Source organism: Camelus dromedarius, chromosome 31, assembly GCF_036321535.1.
Source record: "Camelus dromedarius isolate mCamDro1 chromosome 31, mCamDro1.pat, whole genome shotgun sequence".
NCBI lineage: Eukaryota > Metazoa > Chordata > Mammalia > Artiodactyla > Camelidae > Camelus > Camelus dromedarius.
In genome coordinates this window covers 5,598,352-5,608,448 of record NC_087466.1, presented here as the reverse complement: position 1 = coordinate 5,608,448, position 10,097 = coordinate 5,598,352, and the positions used below count along the sequence as shown (strand labels likewise).

Here is a 10,097-nt window from a genome sequence, read left to right as displayed (position 1 = left end):
GCAGCCCTCTGCTCTGCACCTGGAGCAGTTCCGTGAGCCTGTGGGTACCCAGACCGTGAAAACCCACTGCAGACACTTGGATGGGGGGGCGATGGGCACAGCAGTGACCTAATTTTCTCTTATCAGGCATAAGGAAGAAGTCCCCGTGGAGTCTTGCCCATTTCTAATATAAATAATGAAATTCCCCCGCCTGCCTGCTCTGGGAGGAAGGCGTAGCCTTTGATCTGAAGGAATTAAGTCAGTAAACAAAAGTGAAGAAGGCTGCGGAGGTGTCTGGTTGCAGGCACCTGCTGTGCCATTTACCCGGAGAGAGGAGTTAAATCCAGACGCGGGAAGTAGACCGATGGGGACACCTCACCCCCGCCCACCCTCCTCTGGACCTCCCTGAAGTCTTCCTTCATCCAGAGATACCTTCCTAGGGCCCGGCACACACCTGCCGCTGGATGTACCTCCCCACACACCCCCAGCTTGGCCCTCTGCATAATTTCCACTGGGGGATAATTCTGAGGGACACATGTGTGCAAAATCTGAGTGGTCTGGAATTGTCTGGGCTGGAGAAGGGCTCCCCCCATGGGAGGAAGGGGCCTGTGGCTGGCAGAGCCACCCAGGCTGACTGTCCCCCAACCCTCCGGCATCTCAGGGTCCAGCCTGGGCTTCAGGAGAGCAGGCCTTAGATCCTGGTCCCTCCAGCTTCCCACTTCCAGCTGTGTGGCCTTGAGTAGGTCCCTTCTACCCTCCGGGCTCCCATGTCCTGGGCTTCAGAGGGTCAGAGGATCGGAGGCCCCTTCCAGTCCCAGCCATCCACCAATGTCATGTTTCTCAAATTCCTCAGGCTGGTCTCCCCAGGCCTAGTCAAGCAAGTTTCACCCTCCTGAGAGCCGAAAAAAGACAGATCCAGGATCCCATGGGGACAGCCCTGGCACAGCTGGACTTGAACCAGGTACCCTGCAGGGCCAGCCAGCCTCACCCTATCCTCTCTCCCAGCCCCACCTTCCCCTGGCACAAACTGGGGAGTAGCAATTGTGGTCCAGCCCCGGAGTTACTGTGAGGGGCTGTAGGCACCAGGGCAGGGGGCTGGCACCGCCACCTGGGCTCTCCCATCGCCTCCTCCCAGCAGCGGTTCCAGCTCCCGCCAGCTCGGACAGCGGCTGAGACAGCATGAGTGCACATCAGGCCAGGCCTGCTGTGACAGTTGCTCTGCCCTAAAACCCGCGGGGACCCCCACTTCTTTGCTCACGCCTGCGTCCCTCCCCCAGCCTTCCGCTCCCGGCCGAGTTCCTGAGGCAGAATCTATTAAGTCCTTCATATTAGCCGGCAAAGGGGGAAACAACCCTCTTTCATCTTAACTGGAGTGAATTTGCATTAACACCTGGGGAGTTCTGTTTGCCTTGAGAAAGCACATTGCTATTCTGAGCTGCACACGCTGCGAGTTCGTCGCAGCATCTTATTCTTTTATTAATACGGCTTTTCTCTCCTCCCCCCTCTTTTCCCGGGAAAAGGGGAGAGCGGCGGGGAATGCCAGGACTCCCTGCCCCACGTAGGAAGGTCCCTGGAAACGCCGAGAAGAGGGAGCAAGGAACAGCTCTAGCTGGAACGGGCATGTTCCCCACAAGTCTTGTTTGTGAGCTACGCCCCCTCCCCCACACCCCCCCTCCAGGAGGCCATCAGGCTCAAGGGGCAGCCCCCACCGCGGCACCCCCATTTGCCAAGCTCTGCTGTGGCCCGTCCAGACTGGTGGCAGAGGCCCAACAAAGCAGCGCTCAGGGAGAAGGGCCTTACCTGGAAGTGCTCCTTAAGCCCAGAAGGGGGCCTGGAGATGCAGATAACTCAGGGATGGCTCCTGCTGGGCTGAGGGGCCCTGGGGTCACGATGTGAGAGTCACAGCATTACAGGTGGGCCTGACCCTCTTGGCTGCTGGACTGGCATCAGCCACCCTTGCGTCCTGTCATGGATGCAACTTAAGAGTGTTTGCACCCAGGAAATGTTGCGTCTAGGATAGGTGTAGTTGGGCGGATTTTGGTTGTTAGGTCTCAGACCTGGAGATGGAGGATCTAGAAGGAGAGAAAAAAGAGGAGGATGGGAGGGAACAGTGTGCCAGGACACACACACCCCTTGGCCCCTCTTGCCTTTCAGTCTTCCAGGAGGTCCAGCTCCTCCCCCAAGTTCAAACCTGGAATGGACGTGAATCCCTGCTCCCTCCCTCTGGCTCCCCTGGGCCGGGAAGCTGAGGGAGGCAGAGAGTCTCACGATGAACCTTAGAAAAGCAACACCCCCCACCCCAGGCCACCCCCACCCCACCTCCTGCTTCCTGGCAATCCCAGGAGATGGGGAAAGGGAGGACGATGTGGGACAAATAGGTGGGGCTGGGCCCCATCCCCTCTGAGGTAGGGAGTCAGGCAGAGAAAGTGTCCCAGGAGGACTGGGGCGGCACTGCAGGGCTGGAGGGCAGTGCTGCTCAGAGAAAGGGGCTTCGCCTCTGGAGTCCCACCTCCTCCTCCCAGGATGAGGATGGAGTCAGATCCCAGCCAACCCAACCTCGAGGTCATCGTGAGGGTTGAATAGGATTATGGATACCGGGTTCTGAGCCAGTACCTGCCGCCGTGAGGGTTTATTAAATGAGGACTGCCGCTGCGTGGTTACTTCACTATTAGTTTGTCCTGGCTCAGGGATCGGGGGAGATGGCTCGGGGCAGCCGGGGCCGTCGTGGGCTGGGAGGGATTCTCCCACAGCTCTGCCTCTCGCTCCTGGGCCCCGGGCAGCTGTGCCCCTCTCCAGACCACCCTGAATTGTAGCCCATGAAGAGCAGGGCAGGATGTAGCCAGTCAGAGGGAACCCTCCCTGCCCTGGGGCTTGATCCCTCATGGGTGGACAGCAGGAGAGGGACGGCGGCTGCAAATGTCCCTGAGTGAGTGACAGCTGCAGGTGCCTGGGCACAGCCCCTCGGGACGTGGAGGGGCATTTGAAGGATCTGAGAGCCCTGGGCCGGCATCAGCATTCCACAGGCATCCCTGGCCCCTCCGCAGCCTGCCCGTCCCCACCCGAGACTGGGTCCATGCCAGGTACCACAGCTACTCTCTCCAGTGACATTTACCAGCTGGGAAGTGGCCACTGAGTCGTGAAATCAGTGCTGGCCTGGGGCTAGCCCACTTCATTAGAGCTGGTTCTGCTCCACAAGGTAGGTGGGCACAGGCCAAGCAGAGCACTCCACCCAGCCCCTCAGCTCCTCCCAGCCGGTCCAGCCTCACTGCCTGGCCTGGGGGAGCAGGCCCAGCCCCCAACCCCAGCACCTACCCAATCTGCCTGGGGTCAGGGCCGCAATGTCCCCTGAGCACCTGCTCTGGCCAGGCCCAAGGAGGATGAAATAACCACAGTGATCTGGGTTGGCCTTGGCATACCTGATCTGTCTCTGATCCCCAGCTGTCCCAGCAGGGCCACAGTCACCACACGACACACCAAGCACAGTCATGGCCATGGCTCCCACTCTGGTCCTGGCTGCACCTTGAGGCCCCATGAGAACCATGTGCCATCACCATCACTCCCACGTGGGGCAGGAGGAGAGAGAGGCTCAGAGAGGCCACGTGACTTCTTGGAGCTGGGGCGTGAGCCTGTCTGACCTCTGCCTGGACTGTTCTGCTCCTCAGCATCCCAGGAGAGCCCCTCCACAGACCCAGCTCAGAGCCTGTGGGACAGAAGTCCCGCCCTCACGTGACCTGGGTGTGGCCATCGGCCCTCTAAGTGGGGCTCAACAGTGGGGACAAGCCCCGGGGCAGACAGGTGTGGAAAGGGCTGTCAGGAATGGGGTTCGATTCTGGGAGGGGAGATCCGGGTCCTGGCCCTCACCCCAATGATGGGGGAGGAACTGTGGATGCCGGGTTGGGCTTGGAGTTGCCGGGGTGCATGGGGTTCATTCCCGGAACCCCCACCAGGCAGCTCCTCCTTGAGCCTGTCCGTGGGCGGCAGTGGTGTGGCCTTGGCTGCGTGGAGAGAGCTTAAGTCCTGAGTGCAGATGTGAGCACCTCCCGCCTCCTCCTAACAGCTGGGGGGCCCCAAGCGAGCCAGGTCACCCCTTTGAGCTCCAGTTTTCGAAGCTGGAAAACAGGGTCACCATTTCTGCCTCGGATGACTAAATGAGAAGACACTTTGAGTGCAACATCGCACTGGGGACCAAGAGTGCCGTAGCTGCCGGGGAGCACACACCAGGATGCCGTCCCACCCCATTCCCGGTATCCATCATGTTGGATGCAAAAATCAGTCCTGTAACTTCCAGGGTGCCGGGGGCAAGCAGGGGCCAAAGCTTTCTTGTCTGATTCCCCAGGGCCCAGCACAGAGTCTGGCCCAGAGTGGGTGCTCAGCACCTCACTGCTGAGTAAGTGAATGTGTCTCAGTGCCCCCCAGCCGTGGAATGAGGCCTGAGGATCTCACCCCACTCCCTAGGCCATTGTGCAATTCAGGTGAAATGATGGCTCAGAAAGCATTCGTTTTGATAATTAAAATGCTGAGGAGGAGGAGGAGGGAGGCAGTGACTTCCCAGCAAACCAGGTGGGGGCTGGGAGCGAGGCCAGGCCAAGATGTTCCCCTGGCCCGCTGATCGGGTCAGCTGAGCTGTAATCACCGTGAGGCCTGGTCATCACTCAGCCACCCCCTCCCCCAGCCCCTCTGGCCCAGAGGAGCATCCATCAACGTCTCCTTCCCCGTGACAGCCCAGACAATTAGCCATTCTGGCTCTGCCTCTCAAAGCCACCGCCGCTGGATCCTCCTCCTCCTCCTCCTCCTCCGCGGGGGGCTGGGGGCCACAAGGCAGGCACAGCGCCTCATCTCTGTGAATCCTCTTCTAGGTGAGGGGGCACTGCTGTGTCTCCGTTTTACAGATGAGGACACTGGGTAACAGAGGCCAGAGTCTTGCCCAGGGTCACATGAGTGAGGCCCAGAGCCGTCACTCAAACATAGATTGTTCTGGCTCCTTAGTCCCCACTTTTTACTTCTGCTGCCCTCCTCCAGGCCTCAATTTCCTCTGTGGGAGAGAGCCGCAGACTTCCTGCAGGTTCCTGCCCCGCAGAGCCTGGCAGAGGGGCTGCTGCCTGCTCCCCCCAGCCCAGCATCCCCAGGACAGCCTGATGGATGAGGGTCCTGTGGAGGGCAGGTGTGACACGCCCACACCCCGCTGACTGACCGTTGGGTGATGGATCTCTTCCTCCTCCACCTCCCCAGGGGCTCGGCTCCATCTGGTCAGGCGCAGCGCCAGGCTGATGGATGGGCCACCCGCCGGGCCACCCTCTCTGCAGCCCCCACCCGCATCATTGCAGCTCTGCTCTGGGGTCAGGAGGGTGGCTCTGAGGCCCCTCATTCAGTCATTCAACACACACATATTTATCCAGGGCCTACTATGTGCTGGAGCACAGAGCAAGCAAGACAGACTGGGAAACCTGCTGTCACCCTCCAGTGTGACACGTGTGGTCTCGGGGCAAATAGCAGCTGTGAGAGCCGGAGGAGGCCTCTGACCAGAGCGAGGACCAAGGTAAAGGGTCTGACCAAGGCGGAGGGAGCGGCTTGTACAAAGGGCCATCAGTGAGACAGGCAGCCTCAACAGGGATGACTGAGGCAGTGAAGGGGAGGAATGCTAAAGACTCTGGAGCTGACAGCCGTCAGTGGTGGAAGCCAGGAGGACGATGGCATTAGCCCCACTGATGAGGAAACCAAGCCTCAGAGATGAGGCGGGACTCACCCAAGGTCACACAGAGAGGGAGAGGCAGAACTGGGTGGGGGGTGAGGTTGTGTGGGAGCCGCTAGCCCCCTGAACCCTGGCATCCAAGTTTCGAGCCCAGCCTCGGCCTGGCAGGGCGAGGGAGTCCGAGGGCAGCCCCCATCGGCACCGCCTCACTTGGGGAGGCAGCTGTCCCCTTCGTGCTGCCATGGACAGGAGCCAGGCAAGAAATATCACATCATTAAAATGACAAATCCCTTCACTAACTGAACTGGAAGGCCTGCCTCCCAGCCTCAGATCCCTCGGCCCCCCTCCTCCCCCCGCCCCGAGCTCATCTCCCCTCCCAGCCCCCGAGGAGAGCCTGGAGGGACCACTGCCTAGTCCCTGAGATGACCTTGAGTCTCCAGTCCTCCAGCAGAAACCCAGGAGGAGGAGGGGCTCTCTGTTCCACAGGTGAGGAAACAGAGGCTCAGAGAGGGGACCCAGCCCTCCAGCGGGGCCTCCCTCCTCTGCAAGGGTCCCAGCCGTCAACCACTCCACCCTGAGTTAGCAGCAGAGGGCTCCCCCAGTGACCGCAAAGGCTGCATCCAGCCCTGGGCTTCAGCGCCATGTCCTGTCCCTACTCAGGAGAACAGGTCCAAAGCAAGACTCACTCCAGGATGCTGCGGGATCTGCTACAGAGCATTTTTCCTCAGGGTCAAACCCACCTCTGACCTTGGGGGGAGGGCGGACGCTTTCTTGTCTGAGCCCCACCTTGTGAGGAGGATGGGGCAGGGGTGGCTTTCCTGGATTTACAGGCAGGAACCCCAGGGGCCTTAGGCAGGCTGCTGCCCTCAGTTTCCCCATTTGACAACAGGGGGAGCACCCTGTTCCTTTGGACTGAAACTGCGGCCGAGCTTGTGTGGGGCCTGGTGGGTGTTGAGTGAGCACCTGTCTCTCTCCACACCCACCTCTCACGTCTCATCCACGCCTGTGGAGAGGCCCACAAGTGCGAAGTGCCCTGCACACACAGCCCTGGGTTCTAGGGGCCCAGGTGCTCAGACCCTTGCACACACATATTGGCCCTGCACACACGTGTGCACACACGCATGCCCTCACCCCCTCACGTGTCCACCAGACCTGTTTACCTACATCGGTGCCTACAGCTGTCGGGAACCCCACGTGGGGTCCTGGCTCCTCTGGGGAGCAGGACAGGTGATCAGATGCCAGGAGATACTGCCTGGCCCCACAGGCAGCCCTGATTCCCAGAATGACCCCCCCACTCCCCAGCCCTCCTCCAGGCCCAGCCAGCAAGGACATGTTGTCCGTCCGCCCAGTGTCCTGGTCTCCTTGGACGCAGACAGATCCCACAGAGGCGTCTGGCGCATCCTGACTCGACCGCAGCAACTGCACCAGCCCTCCCGCCCTGTTCTTTGTGCCCAGCCCCGTCCTGCCTGTCCTTCCCCACCTGCTGGGCAGCTGCACCAGCCCCTCATGCCCCACCCTCCCTGCGGAGAGGCAGCTTCTTACAGGAATCACCACCAGGGGTCTCCCAAGCCCTCCCACAAGATCTTGGGCTGGTCCTGGCCTCCCGCAAGACCTCAGTTTTCCCATCTGGAAAATGGGTGGGAGGCTGAACTAGAAATTTGCCAAGGTTTTGTTCATTTCCATCTGTGCGATTCTCCCCAAGGCCAGGAGCCAAGAAGGTGGGGGAGGGGACTAGGTGAGGAGACATAGTGAGGAGGGAGCAGGCTTTTAGGGACAGCCCCTCCCTGGCCCAGCACCAGGCCTAACAGTGTTGGGGTTAAGAGCCGGAGCAGCCCTGAGTCTGGAGGCTGTGCTTGGTAAGCATTCTCTCAGACGATCTTCCCTGCTGTCTCCCACAGCTGCTTCATTGCCATTTTATGGATGAGAAAACTGAGGCTTAGAGAGATACCACGAGGAACCAAGAGCCTCCCAGCTCCCTGCCCTTTCCCACTCCAAGGACCACAGTGTGGGAGCCGTGCCCAGGACAACTCCCTCCATCTCGCCCCATCCTGCCCGTGGCCAGGGAGGATGGCGTTCCGGGAATGTCTTTCTCCAGAGCCAGGCACCTCCCCATCCCCGCTCCCGCTCCTGGCTCTGAGCCCACCCCTCGGCACTGCCCATCCATCTGCTGTCGCTTCCTGGCAGGGCCAGTGGGCCATACATCACCCGACGAAGCCTGAGGCAGCCCGGCAAAGCAGGTGGGCTTGCGCTGCCGAGAGCTCTGGGCCCCACGCCTGCCCGGGTGGGCCCCACCTCAGTGCTGACGGTGGGATTTCGGCACTGCCTCCTGCCTGTGAACAGGGAGCTAGGGCCAGCAGAGGATTCCCAAAGCCCACCCCAGAGGCAGCCACTTCTTGTGGGGGGAGCACAGAGGAGGCAGTTGGAGGCCATGGGGTGACCTGGCTGAAGGGGCACATAGGTCAGGCTGATGGCCGCACGAGGGGAGGGCACCGAGGTGAAGCACTTGATAATAGGACAGAGATTTTTATCTCCCTGGCCCCCACCCGCCGAATAATTTGTTGATGTAGGTCACTGGGGTGCTCTCCCATGGGGCAATGCTGGGGGAGTGGGAGCCAGAGGGAAAGGCTCACAGTTAGGGGGTCTCAGTCACCACTCCAGCCCACGTCAGCCTCCTGACCCCTTCAACCCGCATACACCCCCACAACCTGCCCTCACCTCCCAGGGCTGCCTCTGGGGACCCTCCAGTTCTCCATTCATTCATTCATTCCTTTATTCATTCATTCCACAAGTATGTATGAGCATATCCTCTGTGTCACCATACTAGGGATGCAGCAGTGAACAAAATCCAGCACCAGACAAAAAAAGAAAGTCTACAGTGTGTTACGTTGTGGAAAGTGCAAACCAGGACAACAAGGCACGGCAGTGGGAGAACAGGTGTGGTTTATGTTTTGTGTGTGTGTGAGTGTGTGTGTGTGTGTGTGGTTTTTTTAAGCAAGCAAGGCCAAGGAAAGCCTATAAGAAGGTGACTTTTGAGTAAAGACCTGAAGGAGTGAAGGATGAAGATGTCTAGGGGGAGAGAATTCCTGGTAGACAACACAGCAAGGGCAAAGGCCCTGAGGCAGGAGTGTGCCTGGCCCCCTGCCAGGTAAGGCAGCTGGAGGAGGAGGTGGGGGCAGAAAGGTGAGCAGAGAGGTACATTGGTCTCCTGTGACTTTGGTGCTCCCTCAGAAGATGGTGGAGGCCATTGGAAGGCTGTGAGGGGACCATGTCTTTGCTAGGAGAGTGACCAGTGATAGTTTAGGGGACCATTGGAAGGGGCATAGGATAGAGGCCTTCTTTCCATGGTCTGTCTGTCCTTCCTCCCTCCCTTTTTTCTTTCTTTCTTTCCTTTATTAATTAATCCAGTAAATATTTATTGAGTGCCAGATAGTCCTAGCCTTTCGTGAACTCAGTCCAAAGGACATTCCACCCTGGCCCGTCCCCTACTTCAGGCACTTCACAATGTCTGCCCCGCATCCCTGGGGTGGGGCTGGGCCCCCTTCAGCCCCTTTCCATGCTCCAGAGGGTCAGCTTGTGTGCCCCTCACATAGGTGCAGAATGGCAGCTGTGTGTGTCAAATGTTGGTGTTCAGGGCTGGTGAGTCTCAGATGCACAGATGAGATGCACGTGGAGCACACACAAGGATGTCCCCTTCCCTCCCTGGGCCTCAGTTTCCCATCTGAGAACTGAGCAGGGCGAGAAGACTTAAGACCTCTTTCTATTCTAAAATGGGGATACATGATTATCCAGAGCCCAGTGATCCCGTGTGAGCACAGGGAAGGGCTGGGCTGGAGGGAGCTGCTCTACATCTTTCTGTAGAAACTGAGTTTGAGCTTAGAGGACCCCTCGTGTTATGATCTCCAAGGCCCCTTCCTATGGATCCCAGGTCTGAGAGGGGCACGTGTAGACCCTGGCTGGGGCCCCCCTCACTCGGCTGCCCCAGGGGAGGAGCTCACAGAAGGGCAGGAGGTCCCAGCGGTGACCCAGCCCAGCAAGGGGCCCTGCCTGCTGCTCCTGCCCCTGGCCCTGCATGGCCCCCCACTTCACCCCAGCCCCCCATAGCGCCTCTAATTACATAGCCATAAAGCACAAATCTCTAATGATCCAATTAGTAACGCCATTACTGCTCTGTCCAGGATTAAAATCACCAATTAAACTGCTGTCGATTTTATCATCACTTAGGCTCAACAAGACCGGGGCACTTCGGGCCACAGAGGCCTATTAGCGGGCCCTTGAGCAGGGGCCGGCCAGGCCAGGGCCACAGAACTAACTCAGCAGCTCAGAAAGAAGTTGCTCCACCTGCCAAAAGGATGTCCCCTCCCCTCCCTGGGCCTGCCCCAGCGTAGTCCCCCAACCTTGGGGACTCCAAAAGATTATAGCCCAGTTCCCT

At 59.5% G+C, this 10,097-nt stretch overlaps 1 long non-coding RNA gene across 1 annotated transcript; it reads left to right on the top strand.

The window, feature by feature from the left end:
- Positions 1-477: 477 nt before the first annotated feature.
- Positions 478-9,544, top strand: LOC135319733 (uncharacterized). The gene is made up of 4 exons (XR_010378557.1): positions 478-940; positions 5,376-5,515; positions 7,567-7,905; positions 8,493-9,544. It is a non-coding gene; the product is annotated as an uncharacterized LOC135319733 (long non-coding RNA).
- The last annotated feature ends 553 nt before the right edge of the window (positions 9,545-10,097 follow it).